The 13,532-nt window shown below is 41.4% G+C and overlaps 1 protein-coding gene across 5 annotated transcripts in view; it reads left to right on the plus strand.

Annotated features, from left to right (window-relative positions):
- Nucleotides 1-13,532, plus strand: part of FASN3 (Fatty acid synthase 3) — a 1,015,587-nt gene that overhangs the window by 314,865 nt on the left and 687,190 nt on the right. The gene's annotated exons all lie outside the window — the stretch shown is intronic.

The raw sequence follows: 13,532 nt of genomic DNA on the forward strand, positions 1-13,532 counted from the left end.
TAGGCACATCCACTAATAGATCAGGTAACTCGTCTGCCAGATCTGTAAAGACTTGTGTGAATGTTTGTGGTTCAAATACTTTAGTACGCATTAGATGTACAAATATTGTGGCACATACCTTAAGTTGCGCACGTTTTACATGTCTTAGATGTAGATAATCGGAAAGTATGTATGTTAGCAGTATTTTTACTCCGTCTGTTTTCGATAAGGTTGTCAGTTCACTGGTTGAAATTCCACTAGATTTATAAGTTGGGCGGCTCACGACGTAGACTCATTAGTTTGGTATTTCGTGAAGTGGAAGACAATAGAAAGGATTTTTAATTGGATGCCGCAGACTCTTCTGCCTCATCGCGATTGTAGGGCAAGATAATGAGTTTTACCAAGGGTCGGGTTATCTGGCCTTTCATCATCATGATATCGACCACTCTGACGCGATCGTCAGGTCCTGGGTGTAATTTGACCACCCGTCCGAGTCTCCATTCATTTGGAGACAAATTATCCTCCTTTATTGCGACCAAGTCCCCGATTTTTAGGTTTGTTTTGGGAAATCTCCATTTGTTTCTTTTCTGCAGTTCAGAGAGGTATTCCGATTTCCACCTCTTGCAGAAGGAGTGATGTAGGGATTTTAATTTTTACCATCGATTTATGATTGAGGCAGAGTTTTCGCTGGCGTCAGGTTCTGGTGGAGATAAGAGATGTCCTCCTACCAGAAAGTGACCTGGGGTTAGTGGCTCCAGGTCTGATGCATTGTTTGACGCAGGGCTCAATGGTCGGGAGTTGAGGCAGGCTTCGATCCTGCATAGCAAAGTCGCAAACTCCTCAAAGGTGAATTTGCAACTTGAAGCGATTTTTGTGAAATGGCTTTTAAAACTTTTCACTCCCGCCTCCCACAGTCCCCCCATGTGAGGAGCTGATGCAGGAATGAAGTGCCACGATAAGGATTGGTGGGAATACCTGGATAGGGTGTTATCGCGGGCATTTTGTAGGAATTCCCTCATTTCCGCTTTAAGTGCTCTAGAAGCCCCGACAAAATTCGTGCCATTATCGGAAAACATCTTACTAGGGCAACCTCTTCGCGATACGAACCTCGCAAATGCTGCTAAAAATGATTGGGTGCTAAGGTCGGAGGTGGGTTCCAGGTAAATCGATTTCGTTGCAAAGCAAACGAACAAGCACACATACCCCTTCGACACTCTACAACCTCGCCCTCGAAAGTTCTTTATATCGAAGGGTCCCGCAAAATCAACTCCTGTGTTTGTGAATGCCCGTGAGTACGTAGTTCTCTCCTTGGGTAAAATTCCCATTAGCTGGGTTTGAACACGTTTTCGGTAAATCGTGCATTCCTTGCAATTGTGGATTGTCGATTTTATCATGTTCTTGACCCGTGGTATCCAATACTGCGTACGGATGAGGCGTAGCATAAGTTGGTTTTCCCCATGGAGTGAGATCCTATGGGTAAACTTTAAAATAAGACGCGACAACTGGCAGTTATACGGCAAAATTACTGGATGTCGCTCGTTGTACGGGATATCTTCGGAAACTTCGAGGCGGCCGCCTGCCCTCATAACCCCCTTTCATCTAAGAATGGGTTCAGTGGTAGTACCTCGCTCTTTGCTCCTATAAGTTTTTTAGATTTTAAAGCTGAATACTCCTCCCCATAATGCCTCTTTTGGTAGATAACAATCAGACGTTGGGTCGTTGCTTTTATTTCGCTCGACGAAATTGAGCAAGAGTTCGCCTGAACTGAGGCTCTTGTTTTTGGGTTAGTTCTTTGAAAGAAACTCCAGACGTAGGATAGTACTTTCAAAGCTCTCGAGAGGTCAGAAAATCTTGTTAGGATATCAGAGTCTGTGTCTGCTATTGACGAATGTACCTGGGCCCGCTTTTCTTTTGACGTGGTGGTATATTCTGTTTCTTGGGTAGGCCAATTGGAGCTATCTTCATGAAGCCAAGAAGGGCCCTCCCACCACAGGGCTTTGTTGATAAGATCTTCAGCGGGTATACCTCTACTTGCGAGATCTGCCGGGTTTGATGCCGAGTCGACATGAAGCCAGTTTTCTTTCCCTACTTTGTCAATTATTTTTGTCACCCTATGGGCAACGAAAGTGGACCACGAGCATGGGGGTTTGCGAACCCATGCCAGGACTATTGTCGAATCCGTCCACAGGTAGGTTGTAGAAATGTTGAAATTGAGGTTTTTTGCGACTGACTCTACTATTTCCGCTAGTAGAACCGCACCACATAGTTCAAGGCGGGGTAGAGATATAGTCTTGACCGGGGCTACTCGGGTTTTTGCGAAAAGCAGATTTACGAACACATGATTCTCGATTTGAACCCTCAGGTATATTGCGGCTGCGTATGCTTTCTCGGAAGCGTCGCAAAAGCCATGTATTTCGCTGCTCGCTACCGGGGAAAACTGTACCCAACGGGGTATACGAATGCTTTCAATATGTCTTTAGCTTTCTAAAAAATCATGCCATCTATCTAATATCGCTGGAGATACGGCTTCGTCCCAGCCCGTGCCGTCCAGCCAAATACCTTGCATTATGATTTTCGAGGTAATAATGAATGGTCCTAGCCAACCTAGCGGATCAAATAATTTTGCTATAGCAGACAATATTGTTCTCTTTGTGAACACGACTTGGTTGTCTATGGGTTTCGTAGAAAAATATAAATAGTCAGAGTGGGCATTCCACCTGATCCCTAAGGCTTTAACCATGCTAGCATCCTCAAAGTTTAAAGAGTTTTCGTTTAATAAGTGCGATCTTGGAATACCTTCCTGTAGTTGATCGCAATTTGAAGTCCACTTCCTGAGGGAAAAGCCGGCTGATTGTAATGCCGCTTGGATTTCGTCCCGTGCCTTCGTGGCGGTGGCAATGGTGTGTCCGCCCGCTAAAACGTCGTCGACATACATAAACTTTCGTAGGATGTCCGATGCGATGGGATAGGTTTCCTCTACGTCCTCTGCTAGTTGAGGAAGGGTCCTTATGGCCAGGTAGGGCTCGCAGTTTACTCCGAATGTCACCGTCTTCAATTCGTATATGCTGATGGGTTCGCTGGTAGATGACCTGAAGACGATGCGTTGATACCTGGTGTCCCTGGGCTCTAGCAATATCTGCCGGTACATCTTTTCGATGTTACTGTTGAATACGTATCGGAACAATCTCCAACGGAGTATGAGAATTGTTATATCACTCTGAAGGACTGGGTCTGAATGAAGGACATCATTTAAGATGATTCCATTAGCTGTGGGACAGGAGGCGTTAAAAACAACTCTCACTTTAGTGGTGGTGCTTTCTTCCTTAATTACTGCGTGATGGGGTAAAAAATAGGTATCGCATGTATTTGCCGGAGCATGCTCTTCTACCCGTGCCATATGAGCTAACGTTTCGTACTCTGATACGACTCGGTTATATTCCGTCTGCAATTCGGGATTTTTCGCTAACCGGGTTTCATTTCTGCTTAAAAGGCAAAGACACGATATATTTGCCATCTTTATTTCTTTTGGTGGTTTTTTGATACAACTCCTCGCAGTAATTTTCGTCTTTGGTATAAATATGGTTTTTGGGAATGTCTTCCAGCTCCCAAAATGACGCTATTTGTTTGTCCAGCGATACCTCATTAAAAAACGACACACACCTGCCGGCTGGGCTGGCCGTTTCCGTTTGGCCAGTTAATATCCAGCCAAATACTGTTTCCTGCGCAAGGAGGGTGCCTAAAACATTTTTTCGCATACCGCCTAGCATTATTTGTGCGTAAATATCCCCACCCAGAATAAGATCTACTTGTTCATTTACAAAGAACATCCGATATGCTAGCACCAAGTCCGGGAAAACTTGGTGTGTCATGGGGTCAATTTGACAGGTTGGCAGATTGCCGGTGAGCTGGGCTAAAACCAATGCTGTAGTGTGTATGCGTACATTCGGGTTTATTGATGACCGCAACTGAATGAAGCATGCCTCTTTCACTTGGGCTGACACCGTGTTGTTTAGCCCTGACACTTGTGCATTTAGCTTCCGACTGGGCAAATTTATCCTTCTCTTAAGTCGCTCCGAAATGAACGAGCACTCTGATCCGGTGTCTAGTAGGGCGCGGGCCGAAAAGTGTTCATTGTTATAAAAAATATTGACTTGCGCAGTCCCTAATAGAACCCCTTTGCTTGTATTCGCGAAACAAGAATTGAAGTTGGTTGGTTATTTGCCGTGGCAAACTGACGTTGGGCCTGAGCCTGTGCCGAAGTAGATGGTCTTTGATCTAACTGTGTTTGTTGGGTTGTGGTTGGTCTTGCACTCGTGCCCGAATTTTGTTGAATATGCAGGAGTGTATGATGCCTTAGATGGCAAATGCTACAATTAAAGGAGCACGTACATTTGGATACTGTGTGTTTCGCTGAGAGGCAATTCAGACACCCCCTACTGTATTTTATAAACGCCAGTCTGTCTACGACAGAGAGCCGTTGGAAGCTTTGGCATTGTGACAGCATCTGCAAGTGTTTCTAGCTACATTTGCTTGGTAGGCGCCTACTTTCTTTTGAGACGAATCATTATTTTGTTTGGGTGGTGGTTGTTTGGGAGCTTTGGTATTTTTGCTACCTGTTAATCCCGAAACTTTTTCCAAGGTCTGGAACCTATTTGATAAAAATTTATCCATATCTAACCATTTTGATATTTCAGTTTTATTCTCTATGGTCTGTTCCCATAAAGCTAGCGTGCTTTCGGGTAGTTTGGTGGAGCATAGATATGTGAATATCGCATCCCAATTGCCTATCTCAATTTGATGAGCTTTTAGAGCTGAGATGCAGTTATTTATTTCCCGCTGAAGTGTTCTAATCGCGGTGCCACACTCACTTTCTACGCTTTCAAGGTTGAATAATATTTTTAATTGGGTATTGACAAGAATTCGTTTATTCTCATATCTTTCCCCTAAATTCTTCCACGCTGTGTCAAACCCATCGGTTGTGAGTGGGCATTTTTTAACTATATCCCTTGCCTCACCCTGCGTTTTTTGGTTGAGGTGAAATAACTTCTCAACTGGGGTGAGGCGCTTATTTCGTATGTATATTGCCGTGAACATGTCACGGAACGTTGGCCAGGAGAGGTAGTCACCTTTGAATACATCCGTATCGCACGGAGGTAGTCGCATGCTGTGTTGGGTCAGGTGTATCTTCTCCCTCCTTATCGCGTTTATTTAGTTTTGCTATTAATTCAGCCATGGTTGAACCACCGCGTACATATACGGAATACGTCGCCCGGTATTTCGGTTTAACCTGCGCTAACACCTTTTCCTCTGCCGGTTCAGAGTACAAGAGATCCTCATAAGCTAGCTATGCCTTTCTCCAATTATTTTTTAACTCTTCTTGGTGAATGGCTAGAGTATATTTTGTGTGTTCAGCTTGAGGTCTGTTGTTGAACTCAGCCTCAAACTGTGCCACCTCATCAGCTGCTTTAATGAATTTCTCCATATCGTTTGATATTTAACAGAGAATAGCTATTATGCAGGGCCTAATTAGAAAATTTAAGTTTGATGGTCAGAAGCAAAGGGAAGGGTTTCAATAACCTAACACCACCACTCAAAAAATTTTTACGCAAAAGAAAAATTTTGGAATCACCTCTTTATGATTTTTTTTAAATTTATTATAACCAAATATATATATATATGTATATGCAAGAAAGTGTTATTTTCAGCTCTTCGTCACTGAATACCAGATTTTATGAAAAATAATTATATACGTGTGTGTGATATAAGTATAATAAATATGTGGTATAAAAATACAGTGAACAAAAAATCGAATATAAATGTGAGGATTAAACGACTCGAACCCAATTTATATTGATTTTAAAGAAAAAGAAGATATTGTATTTAAAAGGAAAAACCAGTAAGCCTGTATGTGTGACCGGTGTGCAATATAATATGTGAGGTTATGTCTCCTCCGCTAAAATGAATATTGCTGGTGCTAAGTGTCCAAAGAAAAATTTGCTTGCCACAATTAACGCGTGTAGCTAGAGCCAATAAATGGTCTATTGCAATATGAGCGTTTGTGTTTGCGCGTTTAAATTTTTAACGAGCAGAAAGCACTGTGTTAGCAAGTTTTTCAATATTCTAAGAACGACCAAATTGGTGTCATAGAAGTTGGACAAGCACCTTTTGTCACGAATAAGCTCAAAGTTTGTTTAATGATTTATAAACGCGATGGTTGCAAGAACCGAAAGTGCAGTGCAGTGGAACGTTTTAAGGAAAGTTACTAAGATTTTATGCCACTGAATGCTAGCCTTAGGCTGTGTCCAATACCTCTTACCACGGGTGGCGGAGAGTATTGGATAGACAAAAGGCTTTGTAATAGCACTGTTTATTCAGTAATTTTTAATCACCGCATGTGATATATATGAAAAAAAATTTTTTTTACACTTTTCGCTTGTGTCACTTTTTTAGCAAATCTTTTATCACCGCATGTGATTTAAATGAAAAAACTTAAACACTTTTTTATTTGTGTCACTCTTAATTTGAGCACATACCTTTAAACCAAACGCTTTTAATATTGATGTGATGAATACTGACGCTGTACAAATTCCGTTGCTGGTGTTCGGGATGGCTTTGTAGTCAACGCTTATATTTGTGCTTTGCTAGTAATGGATTTGATAAATTGTATCGCTTTTGTTAGTGGACTGTATCTCTGATTCCTTTACTGGCGCTGATGGACCATAAAAACTTGAGCTGGCGGGTTCCAGGCTAGTTTCTCTCGATGAACGTTAGGAAGTAAAGGCAGTGATTAATATTAAAATTTCAATAGACTTTATTTCACAAAATATGTAGTGGAAAATAACAGAAAGAGAGTTTAAAGGTGCAAGCATGCAATTGCTACAATATTACCTTTAATATATTCACCGTGGTGTGATGGTAGCGTGCTCCGCCTATCACACCGTATGCCCTGGGTTCAACTCCCGGGCAAAGCAACATCAAAATTTTAGAAATAAGATTTTTCAATTAGAAGAAAATTTTTCTAAGCGGGGTCGCCCCTCGGCAGTGTCTGGCAAGCGCTCCGATTGTATTTCTGCCATGAAAAGCTCTCAGTGAAAACTCATCTGCCTTGCAGATGCCGTTCGGAGTCGGCATAAAACATGTAGGTCCCGTCCGGCCAATTTGTAGGGAAAAATCAAGAGGAGCACGACGCAAATTGGAAGAGAAGCTCGGCCTTAGATCTCTTCGGAGGTTATCGCGCCTTACATTTATTTTTATTTTTTAAATTCAGGGACTCTGCGTTCTGGCGGTGTGACGTTTGATGTGGTTTTAACTTGCGGCTTCAAGACGTTCGAGCGTGCGTAAACTGCTGCGGTTTTAATCCAAGTGAACGAGTTCCCTTTCCACGCAATCCGTTTACCCTCAAAGCTAACAGGCCTTTGGCGGGGTAACTTAACGAAACGTAAATTTTTCTTTTAGTGTAAGTGCTAACGGCTGTAATAAATAAGCGGTTTTGTATCAAATTGCATTAGGGTGGCCGGCCCTTAATTTTCCTTTGGGGTTAGCCTACTGGCCTAAACAATAGCAAAAAGATATCTCACCATGGTAATTTGCTACCGTTGAACGCTAGAGGCATATGTTCAACTTGAAAACGACATCTAACCATTTAACTACTTACCAACAGATGGCGCTTATTGAAGTAAGTTGACATTTAATTAAACTAACTCATAGTTGTTATTCGTGAAATTTACAAGTTTTGTAATGTAATAAAACTGTGAGACTTTCATAGTGTATAACAAAAAAAATGTTTGAAATTAATAATTCGGCGTACGAAGATACTCGAGAAACTTTGCCAGCACAACGCCCTGCGCGTGCTGGAAAATCGAGATGCTTGGAAAATATAACAAAAAACCGTAAGTGAAGAAAAATCGTATTCTTTTAATGTTGCCAGAGAGCAAACCCGTTTGCCCAAGGCGCAACGATTAGCTAACGAATCATTCGAGGAACGTACGCAGCGTTTGGAGGATTTGCGTCAACGTGCGTCCATACGCAGGGCCACTGAAAATATCGAAGAGAGATACCAACGGAGGACCGAGAACAACAACTTGAGGGTCAGCGGCAGCGTACATAAGAAAGAGTTAATTTCGAAACTGGTGAGCAGCGCACACAACGTGTGGAGGAAAATATACAAATATACTAATATACAAGAAATGCTCGTGTAAAGTTATAAGATAGTATATGTACTATAGCATTATGCGTCATACCCACTAAGCAATTCATTTGCGGCATTACGTATCATGAACTTCTATGCCAATACATTTCTTCTGAACCGAACACACAATAATAACATAATCATATTACAATATTGGGCGACATAAATTACATTGACCTCGCACAAGCGGCGAGCCAACATCAATGGAATGCCGAATATGAAACCCTTGTCTGTTCACACCCTAATCAGTCAATCACCCCGATCAATGCACTTGCCGATTGTCAATGTTAGACTCTCACATAAATATGTACATACAATCCATTTGCAGTGTTTACTTTGTTAATATGAATTAACCAAATATGCACATGCACACATTTTACATAACGCATACAAGTATCAATCTGCTGGCGTTGCAATACAAATCTACACATATGAATATCAACAATACAAACTTACAAATAAGAATATCAATAGAACAAACTCACGTAAGTAAATATCTCTTCATTCAAATAAGAATATTTCATGGCGATCCTGCCAAACAAGATTAACTTGGCAAAACTGCGAAACAATCTAGTTGGAGGAAATTCCTGCCAGCTTGATCAGAAATTGGCAAAACTGCTAAAGATCTTGCTGGAGGAAAAGAGCCTGCCAGTTCAAAAGTTAGTAAAATATTTAAAATAATCCTAAAAAGGATTATCAACAATAAAAATCCTAAAAGGATTATCGATAAGACCAAGGGTTATTAACAATTAAAGACAAAAAGGAGATAATTGGTCGTTTATTAAACAGACAAGGCAAAACTTATACTTTGGAAGGACCAGAAGGATAAAACACTCATATACAAAAGCAAACCACGGGAATTACGGACAACCACTAAGCAGGATGCATTAATCAACATACGAGCAATTTTGATAGGCGAACGCATAAAAGGGTGGAATAAATCCGAGAAATTTGGCAGCAAAATAGGACATAATTGGTATACGATATCATATTGAAAATCAACAAGATAATGAGCAATGCTCTGGCAATGGATATTAAGTATATTTAAATTAGTTAAAATTTAGAATAACTTGAGCGGCCCTGCGACGCTTAACCATTGGCAAAAATTATATTTTTGCCTAGGATTTTTTTTGTACAATAGGAAATATTAAAGAATAAAATTTAAATATGTAAGGATTTAAAAGAAAAAAAAAGAGAATTGATAAAAATTAAAGAATTAAGTGAGTAAATTGGAATGCCAGCTAAGTACTGGGAACACCCCATTGCTTGGGAAGACAAAGTAATTATAGATAAAGGAAAGGTAGATTACGAAAAGGAATTAAAATGGTTAAAACAATTTTGAGAAACGATAGGAATGACTAGGGAATCTACAATATAAGATGTTAAAAATCCCACAACCAGAGAGGAAGAAACAGCTAGAATGTTGCGAATGGTCTTCCCAAACGAAAACTAAAATTTGAAAAAAATAAAATTTTTTTTATATAATATGATAAATTTTAAAATTAAAACGTGTTGAGTCATAAATAAATAAAATTTTGAAGAAAAACAAATCTCTTAGTATATTCTTCAGTGAGGTAGAAAATTATTATAGAAAATTTCAACATGGGTTGCTGGACAAAAATCGTTCAAGGTATCATGATAGCGATAACCGGATACGAGTTAGGAAAGGAAAACTCGGAATCAACAGAAAATAGAGTCCTAAAATATGAACCATCTACCTCTGTTAGATACGAAAAATGTTCAAACAATACCAGAAATATGGCTAGCAATTTTAATCTACTTTATCGTCCTATTGACCATTGCAATAGCTACGATACTTAAGCAATACATGAAAAGTAAATATAGGCAACCAAAACCAGTTCGAAAACGTATATAATCGAAACGTCATGAAACCGTACCCCTTTACCTTCATTAGAAGAAAATAAACCACAAGTATATACCCCCCATAAACGTCACAATGGCACAAACAGTAGTAGAATTTATCAAAACTGCCTCATCAGTGTTGCCAGAATTTGATGGCAAGCCTGAAAATATACATAGTTTCCTAGATGCTCTTGATATTTTAGACCAAATCAAAGATACTTATGAAGCTTTAGCGATAACCATGGTAAAAACCAAACTAAAAGGCACTGCAAGAAATTTCATTATCAACGAGACTACTATTGCACAAATTAAGTTAAAATTGAAAACAGCAATAAAAGGCGAATCAGTTGAAGTTTTGACAGCAAAACTACTAAATATCTAACAGCGCAGCAAAACTGCAAATCAGTACACAGCGGAAATAGAAAAAATAACTAGGTCCCTGGAGGGAGCATATATCTCGGATGGCTTAAATACAGACTTGGCAACCAGATATGCAACCCAAGCAGCAGTCAAAGCGATGTATAAGAACTGATCGAACGAGAAAGTAAAAATGATTATGCAAGCAGGAACGTTCACAACAATGAACGATGCGATTTCAAAATTTACAAATAGCTGTACCGAAATAACGGGTAGCTCAAATACAATCTTAAATATACGGTAACAAAATCAATTCCAGAGTAATTTCCGTGGGGGTTACCGAAGTAACAACTATGGGAATTACCGAGGTAGGAGATTTAGACCACAGCCAAGATATAACAATAACTTTAGAGCGAATACTAACAATAACAATAATCCTCAAGAAAGATTGCAAAATCGAAATAGGTCCTATAACCAAACACGCAATCAGACACGCAATGTACGTAGCTGTAATCAGCAGGAAAACCAGGAAACTCCACTTCAAAATCAGTAAGTAGAAAAATTACTTACTTACTTAATTGGTGCTTAACCGTCTAAACGGTTATGGCCGTCCAACAAGGCACGCCAGTCGCTCCGCCAACCGGCGCCAATTGGTCACACCAAGGGATTTTAAATTGTTTTCCACCTGGTTCTTCCAACGGAGTGGGGTCGCCCTCTACCTCTGCTTCCATAGGCGGGTTCCGATAGAAACACTTTCTTGGCCGGAGCATCATCATTCATTCGCATAACATGGCCTAGCCAGCGCAGCCGCTGCGTTTTAATTCGCTGGACTATGTTGATGTCTGCGTATAGCTCGTACAGCTCATCATTAAATCTTCTTCGGTACTCGCCATCGCCAACGCGTAGAGGTCCATAAATCTTTCGAAGAACTTTTCTCTCGAACACTCCCAAAGCCGCTTCATCTGCTGTTGTCATGGTCCATGCTTCTGCCCCATATAGCAGGACGGGTACGATAAGTGACTTGTAGAGTATGATTTTCGTTCGCCGAGAGAGGACTTTACTTTTCAATTGCCTATCTAGTCCAAAGTAGCATTTATTGGCAAGATTGATTCTTCGCTGGATTTCAGTGCTGATGTTGTTGCTAGTGTTTATGCTGGTTCCCAAATAAACGAAGCCTTTTACTATTTCGCAATTATGGCTGCCAACAGTAGCGTGGTTGCCAAGGCGCGTATGCGCTGACTCTTTGCTGGATGACAGCAGGTACTTCGTTTTGTCCTCATTCACCATCAAACTCATCTTTACCGCTTCTTTTTCCAGTTTGGAGTAAGCAGAACTAACAGCACGGGTGTTTAGGCCGATGATATCAATGTCATCAGCATATGCCAGTAATTGCACTCTTTTATAGTATATTGTTCCAGTGCGGTTAAGTTCTGCAGCTAGTATAATTTTCTCCAGCATCAAATTAAAGAAATCGCACGATAGGGGGTCACCCTGTCTGAAACCTCGTTTAGTTTCGAACGGCTCGGAGAGGTCCTTCCCAATTCTGACTAAGCTGGTGGTGTTGCTCAACGTCATTTTGCACAGCCGTGTAAGTTTTGCGGGGAAACCAAATTCAGACATAGCGGCATAAAGGCAGCTCCTTTTCGTGCTGTCGAAGGCGGCTTTAAAGTCGACGAAGAGGTGATGTGTGTCGATTCTCTTTTCACGATTTGGCGCATTGTGAAAATCTGGTCGATGGTAGATTTACCAGGTCTGAAGCCGCACTGATAAGGTCCAATCAGCCGATTCACGGTGGGCTTCAATCTTCCGCACAATACACTTGAAAGGACCTTATATGCGATATTAAGAAAGCTGATTCCACGATAGTTGGTGCATTTTGCAGTATCCCTCTTCTTGTGGACTGGGCAAGGAACACTTAGATTCCAACCGTCGGACATGCACTCGTCCGCCCATATTTTGCTAAGAAGCTGCTGCATACGCCTTACCAACTCCTCGCCGCCGTACTTGAATAGCTCCGCAGGCAATCCATCAGCGCCCACGGCCTTGTTGTTTTTCAATCTGGATATTTCTATTCTAACTTCGTCATAATCGGGCGGGGGGACATATATTCCATCATTATCGGTTGCGGGATCGGGTTCTTCATCTCTGCGCTGTGAATTGCTGCCTCCATTTAGGAGAGCAGAGAAGTATTCCCTCCATAATCTAAGCGCTCCCTGGACATCAGTTACAAGGTCGCCGTTTTCATTCCTACAGGAGTTTGCCCCGGTCTTATAACCTTCCGTCTGTCGCTGTATTTTTTGGTAGAATTTTCGGGCGTTATTCCTGGTGTCTAGCAGCTCAAGCTCCTCGCACTTACGTCTTTCTGCTTCTGCTTTTTTCCTGAAAAGGCGTCTCGCTTCCCTTTTCAACTCACGATAGCGTTCACACACTCCTCTTGTCACGCTCGCTTTTAACGTAGCCCTGTAGGCAGCGTCTTTTCTTTCGGTTGCAACGCGGCATTCTTCATCGTACCAGTTGTTTTTTCGTGGCCGCCGGTAACCAATTTTTTTCCTCGGCGGCAGTACGAAGTGCTTTGGAGATATGCTCCTACTGCTCCTGTATTTCTTCAGGATGAGTTGTGCTCTCAGAGAGCAGGTGTGAGAGTCGAGTTGCGAAATCATTGGCAGTCTGTTGTGATTGAAGCTTATCGATGTCTAGCTTTCCTTGTGTTTTTGTTCCTTGGTTTTAGCCGCGTTGAGGCGGGTGCGTATTTTGGCTGCAACGAGATAATGGTCCGAGTCGATGGTAGGTCCTCGGATCGTGCGCACATCTAAAACACTGGAGGTATGCAGTCCGTCTATCACAACGTGATCGATCTGATTGCGAGTATTTCGATCAGGAGACAGCCATGTAGCTTGATGTATCTTTTTATGCATGAACCTCGTGCTGGATATGACCATGTTTCGAGCATCGGCAAAGTCAATCAGCCTCAGTCCGTTAGGAGAAGTTTCATTGTGTAGGTTGAACTTTCCGACTGTAGGGCCAAAAACACCTTCTTTGCGCACCCTGGCGTTAAAGTCGCCAAGCACTACTTTTATCTCATGACGGGGGCAGCGCTCGTATGTGCGTTCTAATTGTTCATAAAAAGTGTCTTTCACCTCATCGT

Source organism: Eurosta solidaginis, chromosome 1, assembly GCF_040869045.1.
Source record: "Eurosta solidaginis isolate ZX-2024a chromosome 1, ASM4086904v1, whole genome shotgun sequence".
In the NCBI taxonomy this organism is placed as follows: Eukaryota; Metazoa; Arthropoda; class Insecta; order Diptera; family Tephritidae; genus Eurosta; species Eurosta solidaginis.